The sequence below is a fragment of the Megachile rotundata genome, chromosome 1 (assembly GCF_050947335.1).
Source record: "Megachile rotundata isolate GNS110a chromosome 1, iyMegRotu1, whole genome shotgun sequence".
NCBI lineage: Eukaryota > Metazoa > Arthropoda > Insecta > Hymenoptera > Megachilidae > Megachile > Megachile rotundata.
Window position 1 is genome coordinate 11,143,966 of NC_134983.1, and position 26,213 is coordinate 11,170,178.

At 36.3% G+C, this 26,213-nt stretch overlaps 1 protein-coding gene across 3 annotated transcripts in view; it reads right to left on the bottom strand.

The window, feature by feature from the left end:
• LOC100877198 (uncharacterized) overlaps positions 1-26,213 on the bottom strand; it is a 187,821-nt gene that overhangs the window by 47,375 nt on the left and 114,233 nt on the right. The window contains exon 1 of one of the 3 annotated variants that reach the window (XM_012280698.2): positions 7,777-7,797. The exons of the other annotated variants lie outside the window; for them this stretch is intronic. The gene's annotated coding sequence lies outside the window, so the exon portion shown is untranslated. Of the gene's footprint in view, positions 1-7,776; positions 7,798-26,213 lie in introns of those variants that run through there. 3 annotated transcript variants of the gene reach the window in all.

The following is a 26,213-nucleotide window of genomic DNA, read 5'->3' on the forward strand; positions in this document are numbered from 1 at the left end:
GAGTTTTATCTGTATAGTTTTATGGAGTGTTTTAAATTAGTGGTATGAAAGTTATTCTTTCGGAGCTTTGGAACACAGAAATAGTAAAAATGATAAAGTTGCATGATCGTGATTATTGTGTACGCAATTTCGATATGATAGCAAATGTGCAAGATGTATTCAATGCTGTTAATGGTTAAACATCCCAAAAATGTCTAATTCTAAAAATCTAAACAATTCAAAATAAAAACAACTGAATCCAAAATCTAAAATCCAAGATCCCGAAAATTCAAAAAACTCAGAAGAGCAAATTCCAAAAATCCAACAATCCAAACCCCAAAAACCAAAAACCTAGAAACCCAAAAATTAAAAAATTTAAAAACCCCAAAACCAAAGAACCTAAAAACCCAGAGACCCAGAATCCGAGAAACCCAAAAACCCAAAAATCCAAAAACCCAAAAATCCAAAAACCCAAAAAGTCAAAAGGCCAAAAGGCCAAAAAGCCAAAAAGCCAAAAACTCAAAAACCTGAAAATCCAAAAATCCAAAAATCCAAAAACCCAAAAACCCAAAAACCCAAAATCCTAATGTCACAAGCACCTACTCCTGGAAACCCAGAAACCCAAGAACCAAAAAATCCAAAAACTCAAAAATCCGAAAACCCGAAAATCCGAAAACTCAAAAACCCAAAAACCTAATGTCACAAGCACCTACTCCTAAAAACCCAGAAACCCAAAATTCTAAGGCTTTAAAGTCCAAAAACCAGATCGAAAATCTGCGAAACCAAGAGTGAACATCTCACAATCCCAAATCCAATTTAATGAAAATCCGAATGCGGAACATCGCAAGCCATAAATTATTCCCGATCGACGTTCGATTCCTCGAAATTTGAATCTCGCCATGTTCGATCGATTTGTCTATTTCGAAGCGTCTGCGTATGCGGCAAGGCTTGCGTTCCTCGGAAAACGTCCAGCAGAAATCTCAGAAACGTACAGGCAAATATAATTATAGCCTCGTTGCTGAGGCTACCGATTTGCCATGGAGACACCGTCTCTTTCTTCTCCAAGAAGTAAGTTTAATTCTGACTCGAGAACAAGTACACCAAGACATGTCCGTTTCGCTCCGTAAAAATTGCTATTATACCATCACGACGACAGAATTTTATATATACCTTGGTAAGTGACTATGGTAGACAGAGAACGAATAAAAGCCATGCGATTTTACAATGGGTCCGTTGGAGTTCTATTTACAATGATTTCTATCTCATTGTTAAGAGAGCAATTGTAAGTTTTTAGGAGTTTCAACAAATTGTTGCAAAGTGACATTGAGAGGATACAAAGTGGAGGTACTAGAAAAGATAAAATTGTTACAAACGAGTTCATTCTCATTCTGCAGCTTCACGAGCACCGTTAGTTGGAGTACTCTGAATACTGTTGTTTACTGTCTTTGTTTCGGTGCTGCTAATTATTTCGTTTAAATGTTTAATTGCACGTAGTTTGAATGTTACATAGTTCTAAACTGCATTAAGTTCAAATTCCTTAATTTTCAAATGTACACATTCGGTAATTTGGAAATTTATACAGGTTAAAAATTTGAGAAACTGATTGATATTTCAATTGATTAAATTTGCAAAATAATTCGAAAGTACGGAAATAAAATTAGATAATTTACAAAATATAGTATTGCACAAAATAAGAAGAGGTTGGAAATTTATTATATAAGAAATGTGCAACTAACACTTGAAATCGCCTGATTCGAGGAGATATCTGTAAAAAAATATTTGCCCGAACACCTGCTGCACAATCATAAGGATCGATCTTGTTAAAGGCAAAATTGTCACGCTCGAGAAAATCGCAACTGGTGAGCATTTTATTTTCTCGGTGGATTCCCTTATCCAAGGGCGATCGTCAGTCAGCTGCAGGCAAATCGAAAATTCGTTGACGGAATTTCGAACGAGTCTGCGTCGATATGCGAGAGATTTAAATCGCGTAGAGGTGCCTTTACGACTGTCGAATTCGAGGACGAAGAGAAATATTCAACGTCTGCGAGGCGAGAAGAAAGAATAAACATCCTCTGCCGCGTGCGTGCATATCCGGTTCACGAAAATGCATTCGACACTTGCATGTTTCTGTTACGATATCGATAACATTTTTCGCAGAGTTATTGCAGGTTTTAATGCGTGTAACAATATTATTGCATTTTTAATACAGAGTTTAATGTAAATACTAAAGTAAATTTGATTTTGAAAAAAATGAAATATAATACAAGTTGAACATGTACAATATAAAATAGATGATATTAACATAATTGAATATTAATTAGTATTGATAGTAGCATATTGATTTTTGTTCCCACGGAGAACATCGGAAACGCGTAACAGCAAAACAATGCATTCCACTAACTGTTCAATACACTCTACAATTATTGTCCTTCCAAAACAGGTGACAATCGAATAATCAAACGTTTGTTTGACTTGCAAACGATAGTACATAATGACAATGTAATTTGCGTTCTCCAAAACACTGTTTATTAATTATAAATGCATTTTAGCACCAATTTTAGACCATCATCTACTGATGTGAACCCATGAGTTGGCGCGTGAACGAGATGTTTAGAAAAGTTATGGTTTCAATTGGATAGAGTAGGATCCCTATATTCCTGAATCTCTACACTTCTGAATTCTTACATTTTCAAATCCTTATATTATCAAACTTCTACACTTCCGAATCCCTGCATTCCTAAATTTCTACATGTTCGAATTCCTACAAGTCTCGAATACCTACAGTTCCGAATCTCAACATCCTCAAATCCCTCCATTCCCAAATTCTGACATACCCAAATCGGTATATCCCCAAATCCTTATATTCCCAAATTGCTACACCTCCAAATCTCTCCATTCCCAAATTCTCACGTGCCCAAATCGCTATATCCCCAAATTCCTACGTCCCCAAGTCCCTCCATTGCCAAATTCTGACATACCCAAATCCCTATATCCCCAAATTCCTACATTCCCAAATTCCTACGTCCCCAAATCCCTCCATTGCCAAATTCTTACATACCCAAATCGGTATATCCCCAAATCCCTACGTCCCCAAATCGGTATATCCCCAAATCCCTATGTCCCCAAATTGCTACATTTCCAAATCTCTCCATTCCCAAATTCTTACGTGCCCAAATCGCTATATCCCCAAATCCCTTCATTACCAAATTCTGACATATCCAAATCCCTATATCCCCAAATTCCCACATTCCCAAATTCCTACGTCCCCAAATCCCTCCATTGCCAAATTCTGACATACCCAAATCCCTATATCCCCAAATTTCTACATTCCCAAATCGCCACGTCATTCTTTTACTCTGTGTCGATCACGCGCCAACTCATAGGTTGACATCTGTACCTCTCACAGTAGAGACGCTAATATCAATAATATCCAATATCCAAATATTATTAATGATTTGATACGTATCAAGATACGTAATATCATATCGTTGAAATGAATGACTGATGGAAGTAACCTGATACATAATTTTATCATTTGTTTTTACTTGAAATTGGGTCAGATTAGATATGAGATAAGCATAAATAAATTTGAATGATACGTAATTTGGGTTGTGTTTGAAGGTGAAACAAAAATAAATATACTCATTCGTACGATGAAGTTAGGTTAGGTTCGCTACGAATGTCTCAAATAGAACTTATATCAAATTAGGTCTAATTGGATATAATCCATCTAAAACAGATTGCAATGACAAACTTACGTAACATTTCACTCGAAGTATAAACAAAATCAAATATATCTAACTGATAAAATAACAAGATACGTTTAAGCAATTAATAATATCAATTTATTACCATTATCGTTATACGTCAGCAAAATTACTGACTATCAACACATAGCTTATTTCAGAAATCATTTTCCATAAATGTTTCTCTTTGTACACTATACAAGTATCTGTTTAGTATTTTGTAGACAGCTGCTGCAAAGTGTTCAAATAACCGACAATGTATCTATTCTAAATACATAGCGAAGTAGATAATAGCTATCACACATTTGCAAGAACGTTCTGGCCGGAAATAGCGTTGCTTTAAAGTTTGCCGCCCGAATACAACGCTGTGCGGATCGTGCGATTCTTCGAGGGAACGAGGAACATCCTGCTGGATAAACGGCAAATTAGACCCCGTGTTTAGTCCCTAAAACAGCCACCCTAATGACAACCGACTTGTTTGTAAACTGGCTCCCCTATCCGACGAGGGCACCCGCAGAAATTTCACGAGGCCTTAAATTAAAATGGTACAGACGCTGCTAAATTATCGCTTTGATATATGTAGAGAACATTACTTCTGATTATTCTTAAAATAAATATATAAATTTAAAAATCTTTAGTTCTCAAGTTTAGAAAATTTTTAAACTTCTAAAATTTCTAAATTTCAAAATGTCTAAATCACCATATTCTAAACTTCCCAAAATCCCAAAATTGCTAAGATTTAAAATTTCCAAGATCCCAAAAGCTTGAAATCCCTATATTCTAAAATTCACAAAATCCCAAATTTCAACCCTCACAAATCCTTATTATAAAATTCACAAAATCTCCAAACTATAAAAACCTGAATTTCTCTAATGCTCAAGTTTGGTTACCTTCAAAGGCCACCCTTTTGCCGAATCATGTGACAAGAATTGCCCCGTCAATCGATTGACGAATTAGCTTGAATTTAGCCGTTAAAACTGCCACCCTAATATTTCTTGTCAGTCCGAAATCGACTTCCCTTATTCACGGGGGTGTATGCGGCTATGATTAATTGTCACCACCCTTTGACAGTGACGTATCTATACGAAAGGGTCGCCAGACACTCTAATGCAACTGGCTTAAACAAAATTCTCTCACAAGTTTACATGTTTATGATGTTTCACAAGCAAAAATTTGTTACAATACTATCGTAGGATTTTTACATATAACCTGTAGTTTTTTCCATAAAATAATCGTTATAAAAATGACATGGTTCGTCACCGTGTGAACGATAATCTTTTGTCTTGACGAAAACGCGTTATATTCTGCAAAATTCTGTGGATGTTTTGCGCTCCTCAAGGGAGTCTCGGAAAACAGTGCCTCGAAATATTGTCCTCTTTTCTGCGTGTTCTTAAATAAATCAATTTTTCTATTAAATATATTTTTGTTTTCCTCTTTCATCCTCATATCCTACACTACGGTTTTCTACAAAATTTTCGTGCGCGGACGAGAATGTTCCTTCTCAGTTAGAATGCTATCGTTCGGGACTGTTTACTCGGCATTATCACGTCTCTTCCGCAAAACAACGAAACGTTTGTTCCGGATTTTACGCCGTCACACTTCCGATAAAACGAAAACTGATCTTCGAACGCGTCTTATCGCACGTACACGGATATCCATTGACAGGATTTTCTTTGATAAATCGATGTTTGAGTGTTTTCAGCTTTTTTACTTTCTTTGGAGCGTGAAAGAAGTAATGTGTAGGTATTTTATTGTGAGTATAGTTTGTATTTTTTATAAAATGACGTTTTCAAATTTACAGATTTGTAGATTTCTGATTATACAAATTTATGGATTTATAGAATTATACACGTGCAGATTTATTAATTTGCAAACATAAAAATTTAGAAATTTAAAAGCTTCGAAGAAACATTTCTATGTACCGTTCTCCTTCCGTTATTAATAAAACATTAAAGAACACATTAATAAACTTATACATTAAAGAACTCTTCCTGATAAATTTTTATGCTTCAGAAAACTTCACAGAGATCCCCCGGAAAACTTTTCAATTCAATGGTGTTCACCGTTCATTTTACTTTCAAAGAGATTTCTCGATACAAAGAAACTTATTTCACGCTACCGAGCTCGGGACACTTTCCTCTTTTTAGGAAGCTCAATAATGTCTGTCGTCCAAGAAACATCATAAAACGGTATCGTGCTGATAAGAAGCGACAGAAAATAGCGGCATGGAAAAAGAGCCCTTAAAACGGGAGTATAAGAAGATACCACTTTCGCGTTCTTGAGAAACTTTCGTGCCATTGTCGGACAATATCGACAGCTTTCGATTCTCGACGCGAGACTGCTTTGAGAACGTGCGACGCTACTGATGTCAAACCATGAGTTGGCGCGTGAGGCAGATCTAGGTGCTTGGAAGAGATACGGCATAATTGGTCAGAATAGAATTCTTATATTTCTGAATCTCTACACTTTCGAATTCCTGTATTTCCAAATTTATACGCTTTCGAATTTTTGCATTTGCAAATTCCTACCATTCCGAATATCTACATTTTCAAATCTCTACATCTGCAAATCCATCCATTCCCAAGTCGGTACATCCCCAAATCGGTGTATTCCCAAATCGACACATTCCCAAATTTCTACATCCTCACATTCTACCATTCCCAAATCGGTACACCATCAAATCGGCATATCTCCAAATTTTTCAATTCCCAAATTTCTACATTCCCATATTCCATCATTCCCAAATCGGTGCACCCCCAAATCGGTGCATCCCCAAATCGGTGTATCCCCAAATCGGTGCATCCCCAAATCGGTGCATCCCCAAATCGGCACACCCCCAAATTTTTCAATTTCCAAATTTCTGCATCCCCATATTCCTCCATTCCAAAGTCGGTGCGCCCCGAATCAGTGCATCCCCAAATCGGTGCATCCACAAATCGGCACATCCCCAAATTTTTCAATTACCAAATTTCTACATCCCCATATTCCTCCATTCCTAAGTCGGTGCACCCCCAAATCGGTGCACTCCTAAATCAGTGCATCTCCAAATCGGCACATCCCCAAATTTCTCAATTCCCAAATTTCTACATCCCCGAATTCCTCCATTCCCTAATTCCTACATCCTCAAATCGGTACATTTCCAAATCGCTACACCCTCAAATCGGCACATCTCCAAATTTCTATATACCCAAATTCCGACATTTCCAAATTCCACCATCCCGAAATTTCTCCATTCCCAAATTCCTACATTCCCAAATTGGTACATCCAAAAATCTCTCCATTTCCAAATTCCTACATCCCCCTATCAGAACATCTTCAAATCACTACGTCCCCAAATAGGTCAGAATAGAAAAATGGATGTCTATCGCCCTTTATATTCGCCGTAACTACAATCATCTCGAGCGATCTCACACCAATTAGGTTAAAAACAAGCTATAGACCGTCTTTTACTTTTGGGTCAACGAGCCAACTCATGGGTTGACATCAGTACCTGTCCAGCCTAGTATTAGTATCCAGATAGCCGTGAAACGATAAGCTGCGGTCATTCATTCGTTTTGTATCTTGAGAATACGATTTGATATGTGGAATTTAATTTTAATAATTCGTACCATGATTCTATAACTTTCAACACGATGAGCTAGTGCACGATGAAAACCACCCTTAATAACGCTAATGGACACTCTTTTAACATTGCCAAGATGCTGAAGCACGTACATTGGTCTAAAAGCTTTTGGTCTAATTCTGATTCATAGCTGGAGGTTTAGGAAAATATATGAACTTTAGTTAGTTACTTTTATTTGTTAATCGACAAATGAGTTGTGCGGTCACACTGGGTCGTTTTATGGTTGAAACAGAATTTGATAGAGGACAGAAATTGCAAGAAATTTCATTTTGAAATTCTTCTCTAATTCTTCTTTTTAATTCTTCTAATATAATAATATAATTATTCTCTAATATAATATACTTATTGTATTTTGTAATAAGAAATTTTATTACGTATGAAATTAAATTTCGTGCAATTTCGATATACATGAATTGATATTTAATTTACCTGCAGATTGAATCACTCTTAATCTCGTAATTCAGAATACACAGCAGACACTTACCTGAAACAAACGTGAAAATATAATTATTCATTGATTAACACGCATAGAAATTTTGATATGTAGTACTGAATGTATTTTATGCATTTTATTTTCATTTTCAATTCATAAATCTGGAAATTTGAAAATTGGAATTTCAGAAATTCATATGTAGAAAATTTGAAATATTTGAGAATGTACTACAGAAAAAAAACAGGTGCTAGAAAAATAAAAAAAAAGTCAATGAAAGAGCTATTTATTAATTCCGTTTGAAACACCGCTGGTAAACTCGAAAAGCATAGTGGCGCATGTAATCGATTACACACACGCGTGCATACCTTTCTGAATTAATTGATCCGTTACAACGATTCTGCCTGATAGTAAACGAATTCTGGCCAATTCTGTGGTCTCCCTGATTGATCCACTTATCTCATTTTGGTTTCAATTTTCAGTAGGTGCGACATGCAATAACATTTTGTTTACAAAACCATAATTGCGTAATGTGATTAACCATCAACCATCAGCTATTTTCTGCAAACTCTCAACTAAAAATTGACATATCACAAGTGCTATTTTGTGATACTTTTATGTCATGAAATCATTTCAAATTTTCCTTATTTTCAAATCGATGAATATTTACTTTAATCAAACAGCAGCTATTTTGTATTAAGAATATCAATGAAGTATTTACATAATTATTTTCTACAAGCTCTATACTGAAAATTGATATATCACAAGTGCTTTTACAATACTTTTATGTCATGAAATCACGTCTTTCTATATTTCGAAATCACTTCGTAAGAATCTAACTAAAATGAAATAATAAATAATCTATAATTTCGTAATTCTCGACAAAATTATTTCATAAAATGTATTCGCCACGAAAACTTATATCACTGAACAAATACACAACTGCACAAGTAGAAACAATAAACGCGTGTATCTCGTTAAAAAAGAGTCGTTCAAAAAACGCAGAGGTTTATTATCTCGTCGAGAATTTCTTCCCGCACGATTCAATTAACGACACATTGTTCAGATTGACAACGTTTTTCCGATCGTTCTTTGTCGCCTCCGTCAACGTCTCGTTCAGTTCGCGATGAAAAAGAGGAGAAAATCGAACGGTGACGCGAAGAATAAACCGGGAACACAAAGGTCTATGGCCAATGATTTTTCTTTGCGCGTGTGTGTAGAGCTCGGAAAAAAGACAAAGAAAAAAAAGTGCAAGGGGTTCGACGGACAGACGCCATCGACGTCGTGCTTTTTCATGGTCGATGACAAACTTTGACGCGCTGACGAGCGAACAGGATGTTGATTATCTGCACGGTCTCGATAAACGTATTGCGTGTTTCTTTCGAATTAAAACAATAATTGTACGTTCCAGACTTTTATGTTCGCTGGACGAATCGATCATGAACCGCAACACCAGATTTTGTAACCAAACACCTATCATTTAATTACGTATCTGAAGTTCATTAGCGTTTTTGAAGGTTCTAATTTTATTTAAGATAGTATTTTATTATTTGTATTTCATTGGTAACATTATTTTATTAGTATTTCATTGTCAGTATTATTTTGTTAGTACTTTATTTTTATAATTATTTTAGTATCTAGTATTATTTCTTCGAATAAAATAATTTTTGTTGATACATTAAAAATTAGTATTGCAAAGTTAATGTTCAGATGTTAAAAAAAGTGAATTTAAAAGTGATTACGTATACAAGTGTTAAACTATATTTTGAAATTACTTGATTAGATACAAAAATATAGTAGCAAACGTTGAATAGTATAAAGAAATAGCACGAAGCAAAAGTGATAGAAGTAATTCGATTTCACGGTAGCGTACAGCCTACAAGTTTGCTGTTGAAAGTCATTATCCGCAAACTGCGCATCAACAAAAACGCCATTAACCACTGTAGCTCGAAAACAGGAACAATTATTCACAATTATACATTAATTTCCATACGCGCGAATAGATTCATAAAGTCGCATAAATCAGCGAGCGTCGACAAAGAGCAAAGAGCGAAGAGAAGCATAATTGCAGTTCCCTGGTTGGAGACATAACAAAGGATCCATTACCGCGGTAATTAGACTCGTTAATTATTTTACAAAGTTCGCAAAACCGGTTAATACTGTCACGGGACAAAATTACACACTGTTATTCTGACACCAGTGAATAATCGAGGAAATTGATAGAACGAGAATCAATTTCTGGTTATTGAAACTGTATTGATTGAATCTAGGACAATCGAATGTGAAAGTTATAGTATTATATAAAAATTTTGTTATTTAAAATATTGTATAATATTTACGTTAAAATGTATTGAAATTTTTTTGTGGATAATTTTTAAATATTGCAAGGTTAGATATTTGAAGGACAAGTATGATATATGTATAATATATGATATAATATATGATCTAATTATTATATAGCAATCAATATATGATTATTAGACAAATGGATGAACATGTAATGTATACAATAAATACTAGTATTCTACAGTGCAACAAAAATTAAACCTTTTCGTTTCATTTTGAAAATTAATTTGAAAATCCATTTGGAAAATTAACTTCATGACATCAAGTCAGTAATAAGTAACTCAGCAATTTGAAAGTTGAGAAATTTGCAAATTCAGAAACTAAAATATTTATATCTGCTTTTCATTATACATTTTTCAAACAAAAATTATATGTTGTGCATTTTACTGGAATTATAGCGAAATTTGTAGAATTTTGTACGAGTATGAGCCGTTCAAGGGTTAACGTCACGATATGACATTCCGTCGTTGCCAGCAACCGCAAAAGCCACATTTGCAATTTTGTACGACTGCCAGCAAGAAAAATTAACATTTTTCTTCTTGCTCATCCATCTCGTTCCAGTTGGAACGGCGTCAACGTTGCCGAAATATGACGAGTAAGTCTGCGGTATGATTCCTTTCCTGATATACGGTGATGAATGAGACAGCTGAGCTTTCAGTTATGAAACTTTTAAAAGCGCATCCTAACTTCATTTCTCATGATTCAATCAGATTATCTTATAATATTCATATATTTTTATGCATCGACCGGAAAGAATGTGACATCTTGCTGGACGGAATTGTAGGGTTGGAAAATTTCATTGTAGTGACGGAAGATCGAAATTTCTACAATTTCATTTTATTTCTAATTTTTCTAATTTGAACATTTCGAACAATTTTCAAATATTTCACAATCTAAAGATTGTAAAGTGTCTAAGAAATGTCAATTATTTATAAATATAAGATAGGATGTAGATAAGTAATAGCACAATCTGGTCACGAATCAAACTGAGCATAAAATTGTTTTCTTCAAACATTAATTATTAGAAATGTTGAATAAATCATAACTCCACAAACTGTTGATTTTACGCTATTACCCTATTGTTTCTCATCGAGTATAAACATACTTTCGCAGTCGAATGTTTCGACTTTCCAGGTTAGGATACAGAGAAGCCCTCCCGCTGTGTCGACGTTCGATAAACTTTTAATCGACCACACCCGTTCTTATTGTGCGAACCGATAATTGGAAACCGCGATGTTTGCTCACGTTATTGCCAACGGCCAGATACTACATCATTCAGCCTAATCGATAAAACATTGGATCCGTGAAACGCTTCCTATGTAGATTCAATACCTTCGAATCGTTTCATTGTGCCAGAATGGAAAGTATAGAACTGCATCTAGTAAAAATTGTGTCGATCTGAATTGTTTCTGGGAACGCGTAGATGTAAATATACATATTCACATGTGTATATTCAAATATCGTTTATGAACTAATTATATGTGATACTAATGTGTGTGATATTAATGTATGTTTTGTATGTTACACAGAAACAGTCTAAATTATTAATATATTTCAACGAAAGTTTCAATAATGTCAGCATCCTATATTCATTAATTATTGCTACCTTATCTGATTATGTAAAACACGATTGAAAAAGTAAAAAATTAAAAGTTGAACGAATAAAAATATTAAATTGATGAATAACGGATTCGTGAATGATACCGATAGAAATAATAATATTTCGAAGAACACGTCGAGTAAAAAGATAAAGTAGCTTTACTGTACAATTCCTTTTCACCGCAACTGCAGCTGCAACGTGCTTCCGCTCGTTAAGCACGTCCCATGGCATTTCCACGCATCCCAATCATCGTGGCCCACCAGTTTAAATATAGACGGGTTCTTTCTCGCCGAGAACCATAGGTTCCACCGATTAGACTTTCCCCTAACGATTTCGACAGCGAAAAATGAGAGATTTAGTATCAGAGCGACAGCAGCAGGGATGTTTTATATCGGACACGTTGGACAACTTAACGAATCTCAGACAAAAAAGTAGTTTTAGTACAAAGAACTCGATAAAGCGATTACACAGTCATTTTCTTTGTACCTTAACCTTTAAATCGATATATTACAATGATTATTTTGTCCAACTTTTATGTCATCAAATTATATTACAATTTCGCGTTTACATATCTATAATTATTAAATGTGAAGTAACCATCCGCCATTTTGTATTAAGAATATTTGCAAAGCGACTATGCAGCCATTTCCATCAAACCTTAAACTTTAAATTGCTGTAGCATAAACACTATTTTACAACACTTTTATGTCATCAAATCACGATACAATTTCAACAATGAACCAATATAGAATCAAAAACTATGCAGAGTCAATTTTATCTCGAAAACGTCAGAGTTATAACAGCGATGAAAATAAAAGTTCGGTGAAATCGTGGGTGTCCTTTCTAAAGACAGCAACCATCTGATATTTTCGTATCACTGATTTATCTGCACACGGTTTGACGCGTTCTTATGCGTGGGAAACGACCATGTGATGGACACGTGGATCCTGCTGTAGGATGGGCCTGTCAATATTTTCCTTTCACCGTTTTATTTAGTGATCGCAGAACAGGGGAAGAGACCAGGGTGTATCAAAATGGATTTCGTTTATTTCGACTCTCCCCTAAGCAGACGTATAACGATCGATTGTTGAGAGTTACATCGGGATATTTTTAATCCTAGATTTTATTTGACGTCGTGGATCAAGTTTATCCGGCTCTAAATCTGAAACGTCCAATCGGGATCGGTATTCCTTGTCTTGCTTTCTTGACGATGAAGAAAATGGTGCATGGTTTTAGGGAAATATATTCGGATTTTACTGGTTGTAGAATGTTACTAAATCCTCAAATTTTGAAATTTTTTAGAGACCGTGAAAATTCTGCCACCCCTAAAATTACTACAAAAATTGTCTGCAACACTACAAAATTTCATTTTCTGCAACACTGTATCAAACTAATACAAAACATACGTCTTCACCATCGAAAAATAAAAGAAACCAAAAATGAACTTTCCGTTTCTCGCGCAAATAAGATCACTCAGACATTCCGAAATATCGTTTCGCTTATTAATAGATCGATTCGGTGGAAAACCGAGATTCAAGTATCACCGTCTATTTTCGTGAGTCGTCTCGGTATACATACGCCCACCGGGCCCTGACCGTCAAAGAAAACGCGTCGCGATGGTTTTTCGCCATAAACAGAGAAAATCGAGGGAAAACCGCTACCGAGACGTTTCCAGTAATAGCCGAACGCGGCTAACACTGACTCACTATTTATAGTGTTGCAAGTCGGTGCCCTCGGATCAGAGTGCATTCTGCGACGACGACGACAAACGTCTCGACGCCGCTGCACCTTTTCGAACGAAAGGTATTCTCGGCCTGGAATGATTCGACTGTCGAAGAATTCGCTATTCAAACGTTGCCGACGCCAAACTGTTGTCAAAACTTGCATTGTGAGCGCCACAACGATGCCGGTGATTATAAAGCGAGACATCACAATGCTTGGGTCATTGGTTTTGATAAAACTCTTTCTGAACGAATACAAATGAAATCGTATTTGGCTTGTGAATGGACGTTATTTGTAGAGATTTTTAATATTCTTTCGTTCACAAAAAATGTTACAGGTACATTAAGATTGCTTTGATAAATTATTCCTCTTTTTTCAGTTTCAATTTAAGAATAAGTCTGCATCAAACCATCAAACCTTCCATTTATCTTTCTGTTTTATTTATAATTTTACTTCGAGTGTCCATTAGATTTCGCTGTTAATGGCGTGTTTTACGGAGTGTGATCTTGACGGTAGACACTAACCATACCTCTGTAAACACCGTCAATGAACTGGCAACCATTAAAAATTCAAATCAAGCTTCCGATCGATGGTCGACAACGGAAGTCGCATGTTCCCTCGGGTCTCTCAAGGACAGAGGCGCGAAAAGGGAAACGGTTCAAAGAGCGTTTGTTTCTCCACCGAGACCCGTCGAGTGGTCAAATAAATTGTTGAGTCTTTGATGATTTCTTCTTTCTCGAAACAGACGTCCGAATTCTCCGGTGGATTTCTAGGAACAGTTTCCGGTAAACGCTACAAAACAGCTTGGAATGAAAGGAGGATCGAAAGAGCCATCGGAAGAGATTTCTGGAGGTAAAACGTGCTTTCGGAGCTTGAAATCCTGTTGAAAATTGAGTTTTCTCTGTCAAAGGACGCGAAAGTGTGACAAAGTCGTAAAAAGTTTCGGAAACCGATCGAACAGCAATTTCAGTCATGGGTTGACCATGGGGTCTGAGGAGCAGTCGAGAAAATAAAACAACGGAAGACGAGAGTGGAAGTCGTGGTAGAACGCGGTTAAACAGCCTGGATACATTCTGACAAAGCGAAGGGAACAAAAGGTGACCATGGAACTCCTATTGGTCGAAGGATCACGAGCTTTGCAAGGATCGGCAGGATTTACTTTCGTTGATTCGAGAACAAACCGTTGGAACAAAGGAAGGACAGAAAGCCGAGAGTAAGATATTCTTGAAGACAACGGAAGTATTACGTTATATTCTTGGTCTGATAATATATGTCATTTTTTAACTATATTTTCTTCGGAAATATTACAAATTGCTTTAATTACTATTGGGTGATTTGTTGAAATTTGAAATATTCAAGGTTTGGAAACTTATGGATCTGTGATTTGGGAAATTGGAATTTCAGAATTTGGTATTTTGGAATTTGGAATTTTGAAAATTGGAAATTTGGGGAATTTGGAATTCGGGGTATATTGTATCTGAGGAATTATTATTTGGGGAATCTGGAATTTGGTGAATTTAGAATTTGGGGAGTTTGGAATTTGGGTAATTTGGAATTTGGAGAAATTGGAATTTGGGGAGTTTGGAATTTGGGTAATTTGGAATTTGGAGAAATTGGAATTTGGGGAGTTTGGAATTTGGGGAGCTTGGAATTTGGAGAAATTGGAATTTGGGGAGTTTGGAATTTGGGGAGCTTGGAATTTGGGGAGCTTGGAATTTGGAGAAATTGGAATTTGGGGAGTTTGGAATTTGGGGAGTTTGGAATTTGGGGAGTTTGGAATTTGGGTAATTTGGAATTTGGAGAAATTGGAATTTGGGGAGTTTGGAATTTGGGGAGCTTGGAATTTGGAGAAATTGGAATTTGGGGAGTTTGGAATTTGGGGAGCTTGGAATTTGGGGAGCTTGGAATTTGGAGAAATTGGAATTTGGGGAGTTTGGAATTTGGGGAGCTTGGAATTTGGAGAAATTGGAATTTGGGGAGTTTGGAATTTGGGAAATTTGGAATTTGGAGAAATTGGAATTTGAGGAGTTTGGAATTTAGAGAAATTGGAATTTGGAGAAATTGGAATTTGGGGAGTTTGGAATTTGGGGAATCTGGAATTTGGGAAATTTGGAATTTGGAAAATTTGGAATTTGGGAAATTTGGAATTTGGAGAGTTTGGAATTTGGAAAATTTAGAATTTATAGAATTTTGAGAATTACGAATGTAAAATTTGAAATATTTGAAATTTTAAAATGTCGAATATTAAAATTTTGCTATAAATAAACTGCAACTTTTTATCAAATTCCATAGACAAAATATATGAGAGCTGCATAGCTACATTAACGAAGCACAGAAAGTTCCACCGTTTGTCGGTACATTCGGACACACGAGGGCTTTTATTGCCTTTTCAAGGATGAAACCCTTCGCAGGTTTTATGGGATCTCAAAAGACTGTAGCATAAACGTCCCGCCCATGGTGACGGCTCGCAGACATCCGAAAAAGTAAAGTAGTTCTGTTCAAAACGACGTTCTCATTCGTAAATAGGCGTTCACGTTGCTAGGCGCGAACTACACAGAAAAACAACTAACGGCTGCGCTGTTTGAAAGACGAAGGTTTAACGATTATTGCATCCACATTAACTATGGTGTTTTCTTTCTACACGTTTACCACGAATTTTCACAGATGTTTTTAGACGGTGAACGCGCGCTGTACCAGGCAGCAGATTCGTCAAGTTAACTGGTAGCCGTATTTCAAATACTTGAGTGGAACAAGTGGTTAGACCATGGAGAAAAATTAGTACGTACTGGGTGGGCTAGGAAAGAAAATTATTGCCAGAAAAATTAACTTGGGAAAATACAATTTTACACTATTAACTAGTGAGTTATTACGAAAGGTACTAACGTTTGGTAATTTATTTTCGTCTTCAAAATATTTTCATATGTTTTATTATACATGTGTTTTACATCTTCTTATGTTGTACATATGAGATGTTAGGAGATGGACTAAATGTTAAAAACTTGACATAGAACTTAATAATATTCTTTAGTATTATAAAATATGGGAGATATTAGGTTATGTTTGATACTTCAATCTATAGGTAGGAAAATTTGAGGTTAGATTAGGTTATGTTTGATACTATAACCTGTACGTGGTAAAACTTGAGGTTGGAGCATGTTACGTTTGATACTATAACCTATACATGGGAGAGCTTGAAGTAAGACTAAGTTATGTTTGATACTTCAACCTATACATGGAAAAATTGGAGGTTAGACTAGATTACGTTTAATACTTCAACCTATACATGGGTAAACTTGAGATTAGACTAGGTTACGTTTGATACTTCAAGCTATACATGGGAGAACTTGAGGTTAAACTAGTTTAGGTTTGATATTTCAATCTGACGTTTGAAAGAGCCCTATTAATTTAATTTTTCGTCTAAATAAATTTAATTTTTTTTATTTGAATGGTCCTTAAAACCCTCTCATATAAAATATATTTAAAGTATACAATCTTCATAAATATTTTTAGTGGTACAGTATTGGTGAACATACTGTACTCTTATTTCTAGTAATTCATATAAAAAATGGGTTTATTTTGGTTTCATAAAAAAAACATCAAAACAGAAAAATATCAACGTACCATTAAAAGCAACGCTCTTCAACGTGAAGCAGTAGCGATCTTCCGGTGTGAAACTTTAATGGTTCATTACATAATTTTACAGCGTGTAATTAGGAAGTAACGCGAAGATGGCATATACATCGCAGGAAAGCGGGCATCTGTAGAAAAACGGAGCACAAGGTGTACGATGTTGGTATCTGAACGTGTCTTTAATTTTCATACGGAGACATTACGATTCCGGTGTATTTATTGGTAAACACGAGTGTCCCCGATATTTATCGTCGTTGAGCGATACAAATGTAGTAAAAAGCGCAAGGTGTGCTCTACAATGTAACCAGGAAATAAAAACCGTCGATCAAGATTGAGAGAAAACGCGATCGCAATCGTGGACCAATCGTGTCTGGATAATTGCCATGAAAAGAAGAGGGACACGTTGCAGTTAATCAGACGATTCGATTGCAACGGGAGCCATTTTGATATAATTGTATGCGCCGGCATGGCAACTTTCTCCACGCTCCAGCGGATCAAATGTTTTTAAAATGGACATGTACCATCTTTTATTTATTAACGAAAAATTTGCTGTTCAACAAATTTCACTTTCTTTGAAATCTTGTAATATACATTTGTCTGTGAATGGTTTCTTATAGGCAGACTAGAATCTTTTGTTATCACATTATTAGGGTGTTTACCGCCATTAGAAATTAGGAATATAGTAATTTGAATACATAAAACGTCTAAAAATAAATGAATCTAACAAATCATTTAAATTGTATAGAATTAAATGTGAATCATCCATCTGAAATGACCACTTCACATTGCCCTAATCTGTCCTTGTATTTTAATAAAATACTCTTGTTCAATTACTACGTATCTGACCACTAAATTCCCCGTAGCATTCAAGGTATTAGATTAAAAGTGTTTCGTAATACCAGCTTCGATGTGTTAGAAATTCTAACCGAGAAGAATTCTAAACTATCTAATCTAAAGGTGTATACTCGCTCTCGAGACTTGTATCGAGAGCCCTTACATTGAAATTCCAAGAATTATGTAAGTTTAGTGATACATAAAAGGGCTCGAGTATGGTTCCATGTTAGGTAAGGGACATAAAGGTGCTGCATAATGGTGTCATAAAACGACTAACGATGCATTTACTTGACGTCCAGGTAAATGCTGTTCATAAGTAAACACGGAGCGAATGGTATCCACGGTGATATTTCAAAAATTTCGAACACGACCTGGAAATTATGATCTCGAATTTATTGGCAGTAACGTGTACGCGCATAAACTTATCCGATCTCGTAAAGTTAGATTTTCAAAAATTTATATGCTTAACGATATATGTATACATATGGTCGTATGTATTGGGTCGTCTTGAAAATTGATTTCAACCGATAACCTGGGTCTTGTAGCTTGATTTATCAGCTGCATCCCATGGTCCGCTACGAATTCTTTTCCGATTTATATATTTTTATTAAACAAATTATTATGCAATATTATGGAAGTTGAATTAGCGATTTGAATTTGGCACTATGCAAGCTGGTTGCGCTACCAGCCATAATTTTTTATAATCTGATCACGCTGCCATGTAATTACGAATTATTTACTTAGAAGATAGACGAAGAGCAATAGAGTACTCGAAGAGAGTTCACTAATAATATTATTGCAGGTCGTTCATTTTGGTTAGGTTTTGGGGTGGCGGTCGGTTCCTTACGGCCCCCATAAAACCCGATATATCCTCTCACGGATCATTTCTCATTCCACGTGGAGACAAGCGTCGCTCCTTCTTCTCGTCTTACGTTTTCGAGGACTCGCGTTAGTCGTGGCTGGAAGCTTATTTAAACGCCCACCGTCGACCGATATTTTTATATGCACAGGCGTGGCATCGTCTTCGTGTCTTCTCCTATCTCTTCCTTTCCCTTCTATTCCCTCGCCCCTTCCGCTCTTTTTACCAGAAATGAAGAGGGAACGACCGTGGTAGCCATTTGTTATAACTTATTGTACCGATACGCGTTCCTCCTATGTTTGCGTTAGCCTACGCCCACGCAACCAACGTGTTCCTTCTTCTTCGTGAACTTTCTTTCCTCGGCTTCTTGTTATACGCTGCTTCAATATGAACTACTCTCCCTGGCCGTGTCAATATTTCTTCTACATCAGGGTTGATATTTCGGCAGTCAGCGAGATGGCCGCACAATGGACTTTTAATTGCTTGCTTCGGTAAAGGGAGGTTTTCGTAAATGGAATAATAGAGTGCGAGTGTTTGTTCTGCATAAGTTTCTTTCTGTATACTTTTTGTACGAGTTTGTGCACTTTGGTAGCTGAGGATTCTGACTCTTTTAATTTGATGGTAAGAGAATTAGTTTCGGAGATATTACTATTCAATGTGCAAGTGTAATATGTAAGTGATGTATACTTGTTATTGAGTAGTGAACTTTTTGATTACAGAAATATTTCACAAACTAAAAGAAAAAGTTGACCAATTTAACCTTTGAAAACTACAAGAAAAAATCTCTCTATTTTTCGGCTAAAATTTCATAAAAAATGATCAGCTTATCGATAAGAATCTCCTTACTGCACGTGGTCATTTACCGGAAGTGTGGCGGAACGAATGGATCATAATTGCGTCCATCGCATTAATGTCTCAAAATTACCAGACTTCAAATAGGACTCTATCCCTGTAAACGTCTTTGGATTCTCAGCTATCAAAAGAATCTCGTTAAAAAACGGCAAAACCGTGAAGATTCATCAGTTTATCCACGCCAATCTCGAAAGTGCAGGTGATCGTCTACCGGAAGTATGGCGGAACGATGGTTGAGTCGCATTATCGCATTAATTCTTCAAAATTGCCTAACTTTTGCTCCAAACAGTCACTATAACTATCTTTAGATTTTCAGCGATGGAAAGAATCTCGTTGAAAAATGGCGAGACCGTGAAGATTCATCAGTTTATCGATTCACGCCGATCTCGAAAGCGCAGCTGATCGTTTACCGGAAGTGTGGCGAAACGGATGAGGGTTGCGGCGTATCGATCGCGGTTAAAATCGTCTCGTTTCGACGAACGATCTAACGATATGCAAGGTTAACAGCCGCTTCCGGAAATTTGGTAAATTGTATGCGCGCCAGCGTGGCGCGTGCCTTTGCATATATTACCGTTGCAACCCCTTCTGTACATGCCACTCTCCCCTCTCTTTTCATAGTCGTTTGGTTGGCTGTTTTCCTGCGTGTACCGCAGAAAATAAATTCTCACGACTGCCCGGGGCTAGATAATGAGCCTTATCGTCGCCACGTCTCCGCAGTCAGATTAATCACGAATTTAATCGCGTTATATGGCCGATCAGAGGGGTAGATTCGAGCTGACGAGACGGAGGGTGCACGATTTAAAGCTCGATCGTGTACGAGCCGAAATTTTAATTAATGAATATTTATTTATATTTTTCACCGGTGGATACATTGTTAGAAGTGGTCTACATAAGCTCTTATTTTTGGATATATTACCAAGCTTAGATTGTTTCGACAAACCTATATCTAAAATATATTTAAAGCGTATTTTAAAATATAAAATGTTATAATATATCATAATATTAATATTGTAATGTTAATATGAAATTTCATTAACAACGAAATATTCAGTAGACGTAAGAATCTTATATTTGTAAAATAACAAGGGGTTGAAATATGCATTTCTATAAATAATTCAACAGCTATAATTAAACGTAGATATAATCAACCCGGAATGTAGAAATAAAAAGAAATATTAAATTCCTTTATTAAATCAAGAAACCATAACGTCATTTGTCCAAACGATAACGAGAACGCAATAGGAAAAGATGATGGTAATCGGACACCATCTCGCTCGGTTTCAATTTGACCCGTCACGAAATGGAATGATTTCTGCTGTGCCTCGGGGTTGTTGCTTTTGTTATGAGCCCCTCAGCCCGTCTAATCCCGACACAAGGTATGTATTAGATTTTACGAGGCAATCCCTTGGACAATAGCGGCTTGGACCTAACGCAACACCCTGTGCTGCCTTTATCCAAGCAGCGGTTAACAAATTTTGAAAATAAAAGTACCGGAGAACATGACATCTCACGATCCCTCGTTAGCATCACATCTTTTTTCGTCTTTTGTTTTTATTTTGGCGTATAACTACTTTGGTAGTGGTTGATTTTGTGCGCGGTGACGAATATGGGTTCATGGAGAAAATGGCGACGTAGAGGAAAGATCATCACTGATTTTTGGGGTTGGGTTATTTGGAAATGACAGAATTTATAAGTTTAGAAATTTGGGGATTTGGAGATTTAAGAATTTTGAGATCAGGTTACTTAGAGATTTGGGGATTTGAGAAAATTGAAGACTTGTAGATTTGTGGATTTAGAAGTTGCAGAATTAAAAAAATTAGGTACTTGGAAATCCTAGAATTTACAGACTTGAAAATTAAAAAATTTGTAAATATAAAAATCTCAAAATTTGATCTTATATACCTAGAAATTTGTGAATATGAAAATCTACGAATTTGCAAAGTACAATTTCATGAACTTATCCACTTTATCTAAAATCTGAAAATTTTCAAATTCACTTGCACTCTCACCGAATAATTTAACCATAAAACTGTTAGGTCTAATCGCGCCACAAAAATATTACTCCAAGACTTGTACAGAAGACAATTGTCCAGTTCCTGGTTCTCCCTACTTCCAGGATGGTATCTTCACCGCTTATTTGCGGGCAAGCCGAGTCGACAGAATCGCACGTGTAAATCTACGAACGTGGCCAGGTCGCAGGCACTCGAATCGTTCGGGGTTCGCATTAGAACTATTCGTGTTTAGATCGCGAAGGTTGCGAGCAGAATGCAATCCGCAGATGTCGAGCAGCTGCCGTGGCAAATTGCCTTCGTGTCTTGCATTTAATCTGCGGGCTGGTAGCTTCTCTAGGCAGCGAATGGGTCGTCACAGCTGGCAGGACCTTTCTAGGTTCGACAATACCGTTTTGCTGACCGAAATACTATTCCGTCATCCAAACTGAAAACGAGGAAGTTTCCAGTTTCACCGTTCCCAATTGGTATTATCCTAGTATGAGACCCACGTAAGCTGATACGTTAGCTTCCAGTTTTTACTTGTTAATTATTTAATAAAATATTCTTCGGACAGGGTGTCACCCTTGGCTTATAACATGGAGACTCCGGTTCAAATATAACGAAAATTATGAGACAAATATGTGAACATGTAATGTATACAATAAAATCTACATATGTGTCTATATATGGTATATGAACATAGTGACAACAGTGGTAATAATAAAGAAACAGTAATCTTAAATGAAAGTTTGCTTAAATTTAAAAAACTTTTTAATTAAAAAGTTTTAACACATCTGACAAAAGTACCTTCGAGTAATAAATAATATAAGATTTATACACACTTAATAGTTAAAAATAAAAATTTGATGTCCGTCATAAACTATAACATTTTCTACAACTCGTTCGAAACGAGTTATCCTCGACGACATCAAGTTTTATATCCCTCTCTACGTAAAAGATGGCGACATAATTTTTCTCATTCATCGGTGTTCATTATCGATAAAATTCCTCCTGAGTCACTCGATAAAATTGCGAGAGAAGTAGTTTCTCGGGAACAAAGTGGTCGAAAATTTTCGAGGAAAGTTCCAAATTTTACCGGAGCTCGTTACACGAAACCCGTTTTTATAGAGGGTAGTTCGAATGACGATCGAGTCCATTTCGTTCTCAAGTGTCGAGTAACTTCCCTTAATCGCTCGCACCCTCCTCGTGAATTCTCATCGAGGGGAGAAGTTCAGTTAACGATGGACATCGAAGTTCTGCATTAATTTCAGGCATTTCGATATTATGAGCTCCAATTTTCGAGACTCTAGTTTTCCTTGTGTAAGTACGACTGTAGGGAGACTTATTATTTGATACTTTTAGGGAAAGCTATTATGTACCGTTGAATATTTGCAAATTTTGAAACTTTTTAGTATTTGTTATCAATTTCTAAGTTATTGACAAGTTATTAATTTTTTTTAATTTCTCGAACGTCCGAATTTTCGGATGTTTACTTTCAGATTTCCACATTATCAATTTTCTAAAATTCCAATTTTTATAACAAGTTGTTAAATTTTCATCTTCAACTTTTCATGTCTCCAAGTCTACCAATCCTCAAATTTTCATATTTCCATATCTTTAACTTTTCATGTTTCAAATCTACAAAATCTACGCAAAGAAAATACAATGATTCAAAAGAGTATATCGTTCGAAACAGTTAATCGAAAAGTTTCAAGTTCATTTTCAGTCCCAGTAATCACTGCATGGGAACATGGTTCACCCTCGAACTGCCGAAAGAAATGGGGCGCCATGTATGTCGATGAAAGCGTCTAACCGAAAATAAAAACGGCTGTTCACGATTTGGGATGGCAACGATAAAAATAAGTGCACTCAGAGGGTCTCTGAATTCCCACCAGCGATAACAGATTAAATACACACTAAATGTAGTCCATTTGAATTTGCTCGAAAGCTAATAATTCTGTCGACAATTTATGTGATCGGTGACGCGATTATCCATTAAACGTTTAATAAAAAATTTGAACTATACAATTACTCTTTCGAGTGCAAATTTTGTTTGAAATTGCTCTTGAAATTTGGCGAAAAATTATCTGAAGAATTAGATTTTAAAATCTATACAGAAGATACAGCACTCCTAGGTTCTAAAATATATTGAAACGATAAAAAGTGCTCGAAAAATGTCAAGTGTAATTAATTTTTTGTCTGACGAAACAAAAAGTGAAAGTGGAAGCTTTCACTGAATCATATGCACGTTAATAATCATAATTTGAATCGAGATACCAAAATTCCCACGAGATCTACGTCGTCAAAGCTATTAAAGATATCCATCTCTAAATATTCGAGCTACGAGGCTCACTACATTTAAAAGCGTAAGATCTATAATGATACGATTTAAAGGCGTCTAATGACCACATTCTCGTCAGATTTATACGCAGATAGAGATAAAAAAAGGGTAGAATATTTCGAGGTTTAATCGTCGCGTAAAATCCTTCGGATACAGGCTCCAAGTTGGATCAAGATAGTCTTCGTCGTAACGAGCTTGCTCGACTGAAGGTTCTTCTCCGAATACCGTTACGGGACTATGTAACTATCACGAGAGAAATAGTAACGGTGATACGTTCTGGAAGCACTGAACTTGCCCGACGAGAACCAAGTAATTTTCGAGTAATTTCAGGAAAGCTCTTTGAACGGAATTTCGTGGAACGGCGGATTATGGAACTTGAGCAACACGAACATTTCGGTCGGTGAAATCTTGACCGAGCGAAGAAAGATGCGAGGAAGAAACCGAAAGGAGAAAAGGTTACGGGAGGTCATGGTCAAACGATCGTATGAAACTGCCTCGGTCACGTAAAGCTAAGGCACGACGAGAATTTCGTTCGTTCATTTATATAACTTCTTTCATTGTAACAAATTTTTCAATTGCAAGTGCAGTTTCACTCTGATAATTATATGAAGCATGAACAGAAATTAGTCAAAGAGGACATACTGTTTTCAAACTGTTAAATCTTAAAAATTCCAAATTTTCGAATTTCTAAATTATCAGATTTCTAAACAGCAACATTTCACACTCCACCCCTGACATCCTATATACATATACTCCTATGTATACTCCTATCTATACATATACTCTATACTACACATATAGATTTTTATGTTCCTGGATCCTTAAACCCCCAAATACCTATGTCTTCAAGTCTGTAGATGCAAAACTACCTACATCATCACAGACTTCTATATACATACGTTTCCAAATTTCAATGTCTACATTCTTCACTTAGCCTCAGACATTCGAATCCCCTATAATGATTAAAAATAAGTGAAATCAATAAGAGGAAAATCTGTCCCATCATCACATTTTGCACAGAGAAACTTTCCAACTTGAATAAAGTTCCATTGAAGTTACGAACGCGTGATTCTTCTTAGGTTTTGGACTCCATACTCGAAACTTCGCGAGTTCTTTGAACGCAAGAGGAACGGCCTGAAACGGGGTCGATTTCTCGATCCCGATGCCGTTAAGAGGATCGGGAATCGAGCCGAATCTTGCGAGGGGAGTAACAAAGGGACAGATTTTCCATGGCACGAGGTGTGCGTGGAGCACGCGAGTTGAAACGAGAGGAAGAAGATGCGATGAAGAGACAATGCGAGGATTACAGACTCCGCGCGTCAAGACCCATCGTGCATCTCCCTGCGAGCTACTCTCTGCTCCGGGTTCGCTCTTGTGCTTTACAAAAGGGTGCTTTTTCACACGGAAATGCCAGCACGACACCCGGAGCCGGATTAATCGAGCGGAACGAGTAGCACGCGGTACAACTCGACGAATGCGGCCACGAGCCGATCGTTTCTCATTGTTCCGTTCGTAAGGCACCGTGTGATTTTCAAACGAACGATTCCAGTCGAATATCGCGGCTCTCTGCTATTCCTGATTAAACACCGATTACGAAACCTACAACCTGTCACGGTTACACCGATCGAACGACTGTCGATATTTTTTTACAGATAGGGAGTAGACGTTTCGACAGGTTTGACCTTTTCGATCGGGTTCTGGCGGAACGTTAGGCGATTGCTGAATGCTTTCTCGAAAACTTTCAACTTCTTTTTTTTTTGGAATAGTTGCTGGTTTATCGTGTTTGCTCGTATTGTATAAGACAATGTTTCTTGGAGAATGATACAACAATTGTACACAAATTAATCAATTGATTGAATTCAAGTTTAAGAACCATTCATGAAATGTGTAATTAAAATGATATTTAAAAAAATTTTGAAGTTTAAGTGTTTCATGTGTGACGACATATGTGATATATTTTAGCTTAACTGTCTAATGTGTAATCACATATGTAAAATTTGATAGTTTACATGTTTCATGTGTGATGACATATTTAATATGTTTTAGTTCAACTGTCTAATGTATAATCACATATGTAAAATTTTATTTTACATGCTGAAGCTGAAACATTTGATATGTAATGCCATTTGCAACATATGTGTACTCAACCGTATAATATATGACATAGGTAAACTTTTGTAGTTAATCTTGATATGTAGTGACATACATAAAATATTGTAGTTATTTCGTTGTAATCCTACTATTCAAAAGAACAAGATCTA